General features: G+C 37.4%; 1 pseudogene; it reads left to right on the top strand.

Moving 5' to 3' along the window:
• The first annotated feature begins 12,517 nt into the window (after positions 1-12,517).
• Positions 12,518-14,302, top strand: LOC144443152 (acid phosphatase type 7 pseudogene; annotated as a pseudogene).
• Positions 14,303-14,548: the final 246 nt, after the last annotated feature.

Raw genomic sequence — 14,548 nt, 5'->3', positions numbered from 1 at the left:
TCATACATGTATGGGTGGATAGATAACACAGGCCACCAACAGTGGAATATCATACATGTATGTGTGGATAGATCACACAGCCCACCAACAGTGAAATATCATACATGTATGGGTGGATAGATCACACAGGCCATCAACAGTGGAATATCATACATGTATGGGTGGATAGATCACACAGGCCACCAACAGTGGAATATCATACATGTACGTGTGGATAGATCACACAGCCCACCAAGAGTGGAATATCATACATGTATGGGTGGGTGGATAGATCACACAGGCCACCAACAGTGGAATATCATACATGTATGGGTGGATAGATCACACAGGCCATCAACAGTGAAATATCATACATGTATGTGTGGATAGATCACACAGCCCACCAACAGTGGAATATCATACATGCATGGGTGGATAGATCACACAGGCCATCAACAACAAATTATACTAGACTCAGTTCTTCTGAATGTGAAAACATGGGCAGGCAAAGTGAGAATGAAAATCTACTTGCCCAACAGCACAGTTCAGTTGCTCCAAGCAGTTGGTCAAACTGTTAAGTCTGAGCCTTGTGTCAGACTGGTTGTCCAGATTTTTTCTTGTTGCAACAGGCAATCTTTGGACTTAGCAACATTTTTTTTGCACTGTTGTAATGTTAAAACATTCTGTTAACACTGCATACATGAGGAAACTGACATCATTTAGCAATGTAAGCCCTGAACAACTTGGCCATGCATAAAATGAAAAGTAACTTACACGAGTCAGCATATGTATTTAAAAAGTGCTTTAATAATATTACATCAATGAAAATATGTACAAATTGTCATCAAATATTTAAAGATCATCACAAACTACATGTCTAACTCTGAATCTAGAAAGGCTATAAAAAATGAGCAGTTCTGACTTGCTGTGCTTTCTCATAGTGTAATAGTTCATTTCTCAGTGCAACATTAATAGCACATACACATTTCTTCCATGCATTCTCTTCCTGAAATGGAGTTTCTTCAAACTCAGCAAAAACCGTATCTCTTATGATATTCATTCGCTTTGGGCTTAAAGCCTCTTTTTGTCGTCTTCCATTGACAACACCGTAAACATTTTTTCCAAGGCGTTCTTCTTTTGAAAAAAGTTCAAATGTCAGTTTTTTTGCGAAGTTTTCCCTATGCAGAGAGGTACTCTTAAGGAATGTTCTTGCCTCTTGTGTTATTTTTCCATCCCTAATAAGTGTAATGGCTTTGTTTGATTTCATTTTTCTTGTTCCAGAGCTGTTTGTGCTAGGTGCATATCTAGATATGGTGTGCAGTATTGAAGTGGTTGCATGTGGTGCTGGTATGGAAAGGTGTGCTGGTGCAGGTGGTTGTGTTGGTGGTATTGGTATAGTAAGGTGTGTTGATGGTGCCAGTGTGGATGGTGATGGTGCATGTGTGGATTGTGTTAGTGTGGTAGGGCGTGTTGGTAGTGCCTGTGTCAGTGGTGGTGGTGCCTGTGTGGATGGTGTTAGTGTGGTAGGGCGTGTTGGTAGTGCCTGTGTGAGTGGTGGTGGTGCCTGTGTGGATGGTGTTAGTGTGGTAGGGCGTGTTGGTAGTGCCTGTGTGAGTGGTGGTGGTGCCTGTGTGGATGGTGTTAGTGTGGTAGGGTGTGTGGGCAGTGCCTGTGTGAGTGCTGTTGGTGCATGTGTGGATGGTGTTAGTGTGGTAGGGTGTGTTGGTGGTGCCAGTGTGAGTCGTGATGGTGCTGGTGCCTGTGTGGGTTGTGTAGGTGTGGTAGGGTGTGTTGGTGATGCCTGTATAGGTGACACTAATGGTGATGCCTGAATGGATGGAGTAATTGATTGTGGTGTGGTAAGGTGTGGTGGTGGTGGTGGTGGTGGTGGTGGTGGTGGTGGTGCTTGAGTGGGTGGCTTTGGTGGCATTGTTGCAGCTTGTCGTGTCACCATCTCCTTGACTGTGTGAAGTGTGTTCCTCATCTCTCTCATTTCGAGAAGTAACTGCCACATCATGTTCTTTAAAAATGTAATGTCCTCATTCCGTGGAAATCTGCAGGCACTGTCTTCATTATATCTTAACAGCTTTTGCAATTTTGTGAACTCCTCAGCTGTTAAGAAGTTTTCCAGGTGTCTGTCTGGTTCACACTCAACCTGGTCATCATCTGAAAACGTGCTAGACTCTTCTTCTGTGTGAATGACAGCCTAGAAAAAATGACAAAAGTACAAACTATGTCTAATATTACATTATCAATGTCTACTATCACAACTTTACGGTGTCAAACGCTTAGCAACACTACATTATTCTAAATGTCATTGCACATGGCCACTGTGAAAGCTTGACTGCGATCACATGTTTGACAACCATTGTTGCTAGGCATATTTGCATATCTCACAAGATGTACAAAGAGACATTTATTGATCTAAACTTTGACAGGGGCTCTTGAGGTTGAGTTTCCTAAAAATATGAATATAAACTTGGCCAAGGTTTATCATATCAATACCACAGCAAATGTCATGTGAAAGAAAATTGTCACTACATTACTGTGGATTTGATGATGAACTAAAGCCAAGCAATGCTGCTTCCAGTAAGTGTGTAAACATTTCAACATTATTAATTTTTGATTTGTAAATAGACACGCATAACATTTGATTTGCACTCACAAGGTGTTTTGACCTTGGCCAGACTTCACACTGTTAGCACCCAAAATAACAAATTCTCAATGAATGAACTTGTTGAAGAAAAGTTGTCTTAATATGACTTATGCAAATTTGTGTATAATCATGAAATACTGATACATGTAGGCATTCATGGTACATGTACTAATACTGATACATGTAGGCATTCATGGTACATGTACTAATACTGATACATGTAGGCATTCATGGTACATATACTGATACATGTAGGCATTCATGGTACATATACTAATACTGATACATGTAGGCATTCATGGTACATGTACTAATACTGATACATGTAGGCATTCATGGTACATATACTGATACATGTAGGCATTCATGGTACATATACTTACTGGTATATAATCATCAAATACTGATACATGTAGGCATTCATGGTACATGTACTAATACTGATACATGTAGGCATTCATGGTACATGTACTAATACTGATACATGTAGGCATTCATGGTACATGTACTAATACTGATACATGTAGGCATTCATGGTACATATACTGATACATGTAGGCATTCATGGTACATGTACTAATACTGATGCATGTAGGCATTCATGGTACATGTACTAATACTGATACATGTAGGCATTCATGGTACATGTACTAATACTGATACATGTAGGCATTCATGGTACATATACTGATACATGTAGGCATTCATGGTACATATACTTACTGGTATATAATCATCAAATACTGATACATGTAGGCATTCATGGTACATGTACTAATACTGATACATGTAGGCATTCATGGTACATGTACTAATACTGATACATGTAGGCATTCATGGTACATGTACTAATACTGATACATGTAGGCATTCATGGTACATATACTGATACATGTAGGCATTCATGGTACATGTACTAATACTGATACATGTAGGCATTCATGGTACATGTACTAATACTGATGCATGTAGGCATTCATGGTACATATACTGATACATGTAGGCATTCATGGTACATATACTTACTGGTATATAATCATCAAATACTGATACATGTAGGCATTCATGGTACATGTACTAATACTGATACATGTAGGCATTCATGGTACATGTACTAATACTGATACATGTAGGCATTCATGGTACATGTACTAATACTGATGCATGTAGGCATTCATGGTACATGTACTAATACTGATACATGTAGGCATTCATGGTACATGTACTAATACTGATACATGTAGGCATTCATGGTACATGTACTAATACTGATACATGTAGGCATTCATGGTACATGTACTAATACTGATGCATGTAGGCATTCATGGTACATATACTGATACATGTAGGCATTCATGGTACATATACTTACTGGTATATAATCATCAAATACTGATACATGTAGGCATTCATGGTACATGTACTAATACTGATACATGTAGGCATTCATGGTACATGTACTAATACTGATGCATGTAGGCATTCATGGTACATATACTGATACATGTAGGCATTCATGGTACATATACTTAAGCAATAAACCACCCCCTGGGGATGGTATACCAAGAGGTTTTGACCAGTGAACGAAATATATGCACGAGCGATAGCGAGTGCATATATTGAGTTCACTGGTCAAAACCGAGTGGTATACCTTCCCCAGGGGGTGGTTTATCGCTATTATATTATACCAGTATATTGAAAATATCGGAAACAAGATAAGAACTAACGTTTTCTCGATTCATATGTGCCTCTGTGTCTAATTTGCATAACAATAACGCTGCTTTTCAAGACAGCTGATCTTGGCCTGAATGTGAACGTCGTGCAGCGACTGGATTTATTTTATCTGCTCGTCGTTTCTAGGGATAATCTGTACATTGATCGGCTCATTAAAAGTGCACAGTGATGAATAAACAACCTGTTTGACTCAAGGTATAAACTTGAAGTGGTTTATTAAATACAGCGTGCTTCGATCGTTCCCGGCCGAATTCGCGACTCGGTGAAGTGAGACGATAGGCATGGCGGCAGGTTGATATTTACAATGTATTTATATTACTGGAAGTTACGTCAGTAGATTTTCGGGTTTGAGGATTTCCCTCTCGGATTGATGACTGATACTCTAGGACAGGATCCCTGACAAATTTCTATTTAGATTAATGGTAAGTCGGCCAGTGTAACCTCTTTCACTTGCTTCATTATTATGACAGGACAGGACAGCTCACCAATGTTTCCACTCCAGCCGCGCCGAGGCTGGGACCGCGACCGATCTCGTGCATGCCTAGCGCCTTGACCTTAGTACATGTAGTAGGCGATGATTTGAACAAATACGCGATGACTGGGTTGCTTTCGAAATTTCCTTCATAATTTCTCATAAAATATTGTCTCATTGAGAGAAAATCCGCCTCTGACAATTCGAAGAGTTCACTATCAGTATCACGGCGGACTACAACTCAACGCTCGTAGGCGAACAAAATTTGGACGCGTGCCAGCAGTGCATTATCGTACCAGCAGTGCATTATCACTCGTTTTAGACGCGCTAGTTCGATGTCTAGACCAATCAGATCCCTCGATTTCCACCATCAATATACTGGTATAATATAATTACTGGTATATAATCATCAAATACTGATACATGTAGGCATTCATGGTACATATACTTACTGGTGTATAATAATCAAATACTGATACATGTAGGCATTCATGGTATACTAGTATATACTTACTGGTATTTGCTCTCTCATCTTACTCTTCTTAGCATTCATGACATTTTTCCCTTTTCGCTGCCTTTTTTTGCATGTTTGCATCATAGGCAGAGAACCAACAGCCTCATCTGATGGACAGTCAATGATAGTATTGGTACTTTCTGTTTGATTTGTGCTTGGCATGGGTTCATTATTATAAGGTGATTCAGAGGGCGTGTTCCTGATGTTGTCTTCATCTTTCAGTAGACTTAGCTCCACTTTTGTCTGTGCCTTTTTATTGTCTGTGAAGTACAATTGATAGCAATTCAGTTGATTACTCATACATTGAGTTCCATAGTTTAAGATAAAAGATTTCACAATGAAGGTTTGTGAATGTTTTGCGAGTCTTGTTTTATAGTGGACAAGTACCAGTTTCTTTTTTAATGTTGCCTTCATCAAAGTCTAAGCAAATTATGATTAACACGATGGGCATTTTGGCATCCATGTCAATAGCAGAGATGTTAAAATCATAGGCACATCTGTCTGTGAAGTATTTGTATGTAATAAGGAAGGAATCTGTCTTAGGAATTTGTAATACAGTATGCAAGCTTGTGTGTGTGTGTGTGTGTGTGTGTGTGTGTGTGTGTGTGTGTATCTATATAACTATGTATGTATGTATGTATGTATGTATGTATGTACATACATATATGTGTAATGTATATGTACATGTATGCATGTGTGCACATGCATATGTGTAATGTATATGTACATGTATGCATGTGTGCACATGCATATGTCACTGTGTGTGTACACATGCATGCATCATTGTGTGTGTGTGTGTGTGCGTGTGTGTGTTCGTGTGTGTGTGTGTGTGTGTGTGTGTGTGTGTGTGTGTGTGTGTGTGCCTTTTGCATTTAGTGATTGATTTGTTTCAGATGTCTTGTGTTCTTTACTATCGGCTGGTAGCTAAGGGTGAAGCATACATATATAAATATTATAAATTATCGAGAGGAACTCGTGTGAAATAAATTTATTTTACACCAATACAATTTTTTGACCACACAAAATACATTCAATGATCAGGAGATCATTGGGAAAGCCTTGTACAAAATGTAAAAGAAACAGGCAAATATTTTTTATATAAAGTAGGAAGTTTTGTTTTACAAACTATACCGATATATCATGTGGGTAGTTGTGATTTCGTTGACTCTGAAATTAGTGTTTGTTTAGAAAGTTATAAATCTCAAATGATTCAGACACAATTAACTCGAGTATAGTTTGTCATTTATTTTACTACTGTATTAAGTATTGTGGGCCTTACATGAAGGTTGTCTGGCCCAGAAATAATGACAACATATATAATATATACATGCATATTCAAAAGAGAAATCGGCCTCAATGCAACAATATGTGTAAGTGAAATGTTACTTTAAAGTTGCACTACATGTAGCTGCAACTGGGATATTTTTTTCATCAAATAACCAAATATATACACTAAAAATAGGTCAATTACTTAATATAAAAAGACACTTTGTATCTGTTAATAGTGGTCAATAATATTACAAAAATGTTGTGTACTAGTGGCAAGTTTTAATGTTGAGCATAAGCTCAATTTTGAATTTGTCACAATATTAAAACTAATGTAATTTGTACATATTAACCAGTGGTTGATATCATTCATAGGCATAAGCAGTACAGAAACAGGTTGAAATCATGATCTCTGTTGAGGCTGCAGATATTGGAGTGCAGATTCAAATCAATTAGATTTGATTTATCATGTAAACAACTACAAAAATATATTAATTCACAAGTGATGCAATATTGTTCAGGGTGTATGATATTACTAGTAAGTTATTGTACCTAACATATGAAGCAATACTGTTCAGGGTGTATGATATTACAAGTAAGTTATTGTACCTGACACAGGTGATGTGATATTGTTCAGGGTGTACGATATTACAAGTAAGTTATTGTACCTAACATATGAAGCAATACTGTTCAGGGTGTATGATATTACTAGTAAGTTATTGTACCTAACATATGAAGCAATACTGTTCAGGGTGTATGATATTACAAGTAAGTTATTGTACCTAACACATGATGCGATACTGTTCAGGGTGTATGATATTACAAGTAAGTTATTGTACCTATAAAAACATGATGCGATACTGTTCAGGGTGTATGATATTACAAGTAAGTTATTGTACCTGACACAGGTGATGTGATATTGTTCAGGGTGTATGATATTACAAGTAAGTAAGTTATTGTACCTGACACAGGTGATGTGATATTGTTCAGGGTGCACAATATTACAAGTAAGTTATTGTACCTGACAAAAACATTTTTTAAAAGCCATATGATTCCAGTTGCAACTATGTAGTGCAGCTTTAGATAAAAAACAACATTTTGAAGGTGAACAGAAATGGCTTCTATAACATGAAAGTATAATGATTCAATTTTCACAAAGGGCTTGCGACTTGTGAGCAGGGTTGCATACATGTACATGTACATGTCGATGACAGGATGCGACATTAGGGGTAGTATTGGTACATATACATGTCGATGACAGGATGTAACATTAGGGGTACATGTAGTACTGGTACATATACAATGTACATATACATGTCGATGACAGGATGCAACATTAGGGGTAGTATTGGTACATATACATGTCGATGACAGGATGGGACATAAGGGGCAGTATTGGTACATATACAATGTACATATACATGTCGATGACAGGATGTAACATTAGGGGTAGTATTGGTACATATACAATGTACATGTACATGTCAATGACAGGATGTAACATTAGGGGTAGTATTGGTACATATACATATACATGTATGTAGCTGTTGATGTTTGTAAACTATGATTCTAAATGTTGATATGTGATCAAACTGCAGTCTTGTACAGTATTTTTGTGACAAAGTATTTGTCATTATTTATTTTGATTATAAAATATGACAATATATCAGTTACTTCTAATCAGGAAAACAACATAATAGTGTTTTCCAAACAATTACACAAATAAAAAGTTTTCAAACACTTCCATGGTTAACAATAATGTTTTCATAATAAACTCATTGCCATTACCACACTCAAGCCAAGTTATTGTCTTTGAACAGAAAATATGGATTATATGTACATACACTCTGATCATTCTATGTTATGGCAATCTGTGTCTATGTCACTGGTTTTGCGATGTTCAAAATATGGGTCAAAACATTCTATTCTTAAATTATGCCTGAGAAGGTATAATTATATTATTCCCCAAAATTTTACTTCATTCGGCCAGAAAATACTCGTGGCCTAAAGGGTTTGCCACTACAAGTTGTTAGACAAGTAATGACAAGGTTCCCTTACATGTAGGTCACATGTATTTTCTTTGGCTAAGCAAAGAAAAATATTGGGGAATAAGATCTGATTGTTTTCCAGACCAGACCAACCATACATGTACAGGTACAAATGTACACATGGGAGTGAGAATACGTTTACAACAGTAGGCCAATGAATTGAAATGTCAATGGCTGACACTTCAATGCTGCTTTGATTATGTTGTAAAAGGGTGACACACTAATGAAGAGGAATTAATTGTCAAGTGCTCATTACCCGAATCTATGCTCCTTTCAGATGTCGATACTCATAATGCAATGAACAAGGCCTGACATCCAATGGACCCAGAATATCAGTCTGCAAATGAATTAGGCCTAACATCTGGTGGACCCAGAATATCAGTCTGCAAATGAACAAGGCCTGACATCTGATGGACCCAGAATATCAGTCTGCAAATGAACTAGGCTGGCAGTGCTCCTGTCAACGAATCTGAAAGTAAAGATTTAAGAGCATCTTTACATGTAATAGCAATAGAGGTTATTTGATGATCAAAATATGTGTGTGTGTGTTCAATAAAGAACACAATGTATCTCTCATGCTTGCAATCCTTGTCTAAACTAGTAGTCAACTTTCATCATTTTAACCCATTCCTCGAGTCAATGGAAAAATATCAAACCCACATACATTTTGTAACTTCACAAATTCATTTGAAAAGTTTTTTAAAAACAGATGGTAAACATTTTGATTGTATATTGAGTTAGACTGGATACGATATGATTACATATAAAGTGTTGTACTTAAAGCAAAGCAAATTTTCATACCTCTACTTGTCAGTTTCTTGAAATCTAGGAACAAGCAATGGACTAATATGTACATATTTGTATAATATATATTTCTATAGTATACACATACACCTTTTGATGATAACGTCTACATCATAATTAATTTCCAATGCTTTGCTTATATTTACTATCAATAACACCCTGCATTGTACCAAATATGAGTAGATTAGATGCTAGGCACAGACATTTCCTAATTATGATGATCTTTCATGTTACTAGATTGTATGATTAGTAGAAATACTGATATTATAAAATAAAACAGATACATGTATACATGTTGTACACCTACATTTTCCATTTGCTTGATCCCCGCAACATTCACTGTATCTTGCCTCAAACCAAAAAAAAACCGCGATTCGGCAGACTCTTTCGAAAGTTTTGATCACCAATGGTTCAATACATGTACATGTATGTAATGCCGCTCACAGGCCTCACAAATCACACTGCCCAACACTGGTCGCAAGTAAACTTTGTAGCCGGACAAGTGCAAACATCAACCTGATCACCACACAGACAAGTACACTTCACAAGCAATTTCAAAATGTCACATCATCAAAACTGGGAAAGAAGTTTGACTGCTCCTACAAATATATTTTTGTAGTGAGAATACATGTACATGTAATTGTAATTATAACTTTTTTATACAAAATGTTGCAAAACCACTCCAAGGTACATGTACATATGTACAATGTACATGTATGATAAGTAAAGGGAAAGTCTTGTTCTTTATACCACAATATGACTATATCATATATGTACATGTATATTGTAGATGTATATTTTGAATACCATTCCTGTGCAGAACAATTACACTCAACATACGTGTACATTGTTCTCAATCATGTATATATTATGACAGTTAATAATGACCAATATATTAGGACTCTTATGACAGTGAGCACACTTCATTGTGCACTGACATTAATACTGTCTGGCATCATCCATTGTGTGTTGGTGTTATTGTCCATCCAATCACACGCTGTGCTATAATTGGGTTCACGATACAAACTGTTTGCAACCCATAATTGGTTAGCTAGACTATCCATGGGACTAGATCTGGAACTGTGCTAACTCTATGAGAGTTGTCGTTTTGTGGCCAAAATTACGAGATGAGAACTTCTTTATGCCGGAGAAACATACATGTAGATAGAGCAAGTATTCAAAAATAAGACATACATGTACTACTGAACCATGGATGTAATAGTGACTGCATGGTAACAATTTTAAGGAAGGAGGGCATGTACACTTGTACATTGTAACATTTACAATTCAATACAGGTCTTCATATGCACTAGACTACATTGTATAATATTCAACGTACATGTACGTCTTGTTGTTCAGCCCAGTATCAGACTCCTAAATTGACAGGAGCTTGTGAATGTTGGTTGGGTTATTTCTTGTGCTGTGAGCAAGGGAAAATGCATGCTGTGTGCATCGTCATCCAAATATGTACACTTTTATTTCAGTATCTGTGTGTACTTTATAGTCACGGCAAGGGGCGACACAGTGTGTACTTTATCATAATCTAGTCTAGTAAGGGCGAGATGGGCTAATCCTGCCATCCTGTGAACTTGATGTATATCGGTGGAAACATAAACAACACGACTCTGCCCTGTGTATCTTTCTACCAGTGGCTATCGTAATACATGTATTTCTAGTTGGTGGGTCCATGGAATTATCATGGTGGGTCAAACTTGTGGGTATCAATCAGTCAGGCTGCTAATCTCTCATACCTCCTATTTCCTTTGTCTATCTTTACTTGTTGGTCAAACATCACTGCCAGAAGATCAAAATCTCACTTTATACCCCATATTTTCCTGCATTGTGGCATACATGTAGATCTTGGTAAAGACTTATTTTCTTACTGATCTGATTACTGATAGGTCTTTGGCAGTGTCAATCAACTGGGGTGGATACTAAAGAAGCTACATTAAGTCCACACGCGCACGCCACTGTGTACTACTACTGTAGATCACGACAGAGTTAAATTTACTGAATCAGTGAATCTACAACGGGTGGGCCCGCGATCTATATGCTTGATCGCCAAATTACAGATTGTGCACATGTACGTATAATTATGAATTAAAAACCACTTATTCTTAGTACATGTACAATCATGGATGTACTAATACATACTAATACATCCATGGTACAATGTCGTTTGTGGCACAAGCATTTGTTTCCCGAGTTTAATATGTACATGTATGTGTCTTCTTTCGCGGTGAGTGAACCTGCGCGATAACTGAAACAAGTGTAATTTTACCACTTTCATATATAGTTGGCTAAATACGTCAATATTAACGATATTATCGACATTTTATTGTATTCTGATAGAAATATTCTGAGACATAACTCGGGAAACAAATGCCTGTGGTTTGTGGATAGTGCATTGTACCATAATTGTACAATGCAGAGGCACTCGAATCAATCTATATGATTTTTTAAAAAAATGTATAGCCTTATTCACTATACATTTTTTTAAAAATCATACATATTGATTCGAGTGTCTGTGGTACAATGTACAGACAAATCACATGCCAGTATCAGGCTAATATTAATAAAAACAATTTTGTTTACTTACCAAGCTTACGCTTACACGCCTGTCCATTTTGGTCTGGTTTTGGCTGTTCCAAAACGAGTTCGTCTGAACCAGTAGGGATGATTTTACCGTCTTTAACGCACCATTCATTCATTATGGTTAAATTGGTCTATTACCTATCTTGGATTATCCGAGCCTTTTTAGGTGAGAGGCAAGGTTAGCTTGGGCGTCGGATCGTGCTGAGCTGACGAGCTAGCTTAGTTGGATCATTGCTTGCAGAATGACCCGGAAGTTCAACTTCGAATACTCTCCTATGATGATCACTAGATGGCGGAATCACTCTGAGTGACGTATTCGATGCATTGGCATTTCATGTTTGCATTCTATATTCCACTCGACACATTTATATATTGCAGACGAAATAACGAAGAGGTGAGATCTTACACTGTCAAAGTTATCAGGAGGAACAACAGCAATGATCTACGGCATGAAATACTGTGTGTATGTCCTTATCAGTCTGTGTTGTGCAGCACCGTCAACCACACTGGACTTCACGACCGGTGTCAGTGATTTACATAACCAAGAAAATAACATAGACAAGGATTTTCTGCACGCAGTGTTTGGTGGCATTGGTCCAGTGTTGAATGCACCTATTGCCAATGCAAAAGAAGAAATCGTAAAGAAGGCTAGAGATGCAGCAGCAACCAGCGTAACAACACCAGAACAGATTCACATTGCATATGGTAATACACCATCTGAAATGATAATATTGTGGTCAACACTAACGAACGCATCATCTATCGTGTTATTCGGACTTGCCCCTAAAAATTACACAGAGATAACCAACGGAATCTGTGTTCAGTTTACTCAGGGTAATCCTGAAGGATTGCAATATTTGCATAGAGTCGTCTTATCTGATTTAATTCCAGGAAGAAATTACTCATATAAAGTAGAGAGTGACAATGAACAAAGTCAAGGATTTGTCTTTACCACCATGCAAGAAGGGGAAGATTGGTCCCCACTGTTATTGGTATTTGGAGACATGGGACGTAGAGGAGGGGCTCCAAGTCTTCGCTTACTGACGAAAGAAGCCCTGTCAGGTGTGGTGGATGCTGTAATACATAATGGAGACTTTGCATATGATTTGCATGATGAAGGAGGAAAAGTTGGAGATGATTTCATGAATCGTATCCAAACCATGGCCACCAGAGTACCATATATGACATCAGTTGGTAATCATGAGATCGCGAATGCATTCAGTCATTACAGATATAGGTTTTCTATGCCACATTTACCTTGGCCAATACCGGAAGATAGTATGTGGTATAGTTTTAACATGGCTAAAGCCCACTTCATCAGCTATTCAACAGAAGTCTACTTCACTGGTGGAGCCATTGAAACTCAATATGAGTGGTTATTGAATGATTTACAGGAAGCCAACAAAGAAGAAAATAGAGTTAAAAGACCATGGATCATAGCATTTGGACACCGACCCATGTATTGCTCCAATGTTGATGGTGACGACTGCACAAAATCAAAGTCAATAGTGCGAGATGCACTTGAACATTTATTTTACAGTCAGGGTGTTGATATAATTATAGAAGCTCATGAACATTCTTATGAAAGGCTGTGGCCATTGTATGATGAGAAAGTGTTCTCAAAAAACTATATCAATCCTAGTGCTCCAATCCACATTATAGGAGGGGCTGCGGGTTGCAATGAATTTGACGGAATGTGTGTAAATCCTATGTTAGGTCCACGAGGTCCATGGTCAGCTTTTAGATCATGGCTTCCAGGACTGTATGGCTATGGTAGACTGCATATTGTTAATGCAACCCATATACACTGGGAACAAATATTATCTGTCAATGAACAAGTAATGGATTCTATTTGGATTGAACAGAACAACCATGGACCATTTGATCAACCACAGGGGGAATAATGTAATAAGAACAACCATATATATCACCGTACTATACTACCCAGGAGAAATGTTTTATCACAGATTTTCTGTCTTCAGAGACTAGAATCTAACTGTTTGCTTTTGAATCAAGCAATCATTACGAACTGCTAGTGAAATCTGATATTTTTAGATACGAATCTAGCTAGACATCATACGGAGAAGATAACAACAGCATGTCAGTAGAAATCCATCAGACATTGACAGGTGCTTGTGTTTGGCGTATGTTTGTTTACTTCCTACATATATCTTATACATATATCATATATATGTAACCTATATCTTCCAGTTTGAAAGTAAGTGATGTGTGGATGCAATGACATCATATGTTTATACTAACACTCCAGTTGTATGAAATGGATTTAAATCTGGGGATTAAGTACAGTGCTTGGTGGTAATTTAAAATTCAACACAGCTAGTTGTTCTTAAAGATAGACTCCTCTAGACCACTGTCTTTGTCAAATGTGAAATACCTGTTTTAATATTGCCTGTGGTTTTAGTGTCTTTTTAAGCCTGGGTTTTTATTATTATACATACATATTATAATACATTTACAGG

Source organism: Glandiceps talaboti, chromosome 12, assembly GCF_964340395.1.
Source record: "Glandiceps talaboti chromosome 12, keGlaTala1.1, whole genome shotgun sequence".
NCBI classification, from domain to species: Eukaryota; Metazoa; Hemichordata; class Enteropneusta; family Spengelidae; genus Glandiceps; species Glandiceps talaboti.
The sequence above is the reverse complement of the archived record's forward strand: the minus strand, read 5'-3'. Positions and strand labels throughout refer to the sequence as shown.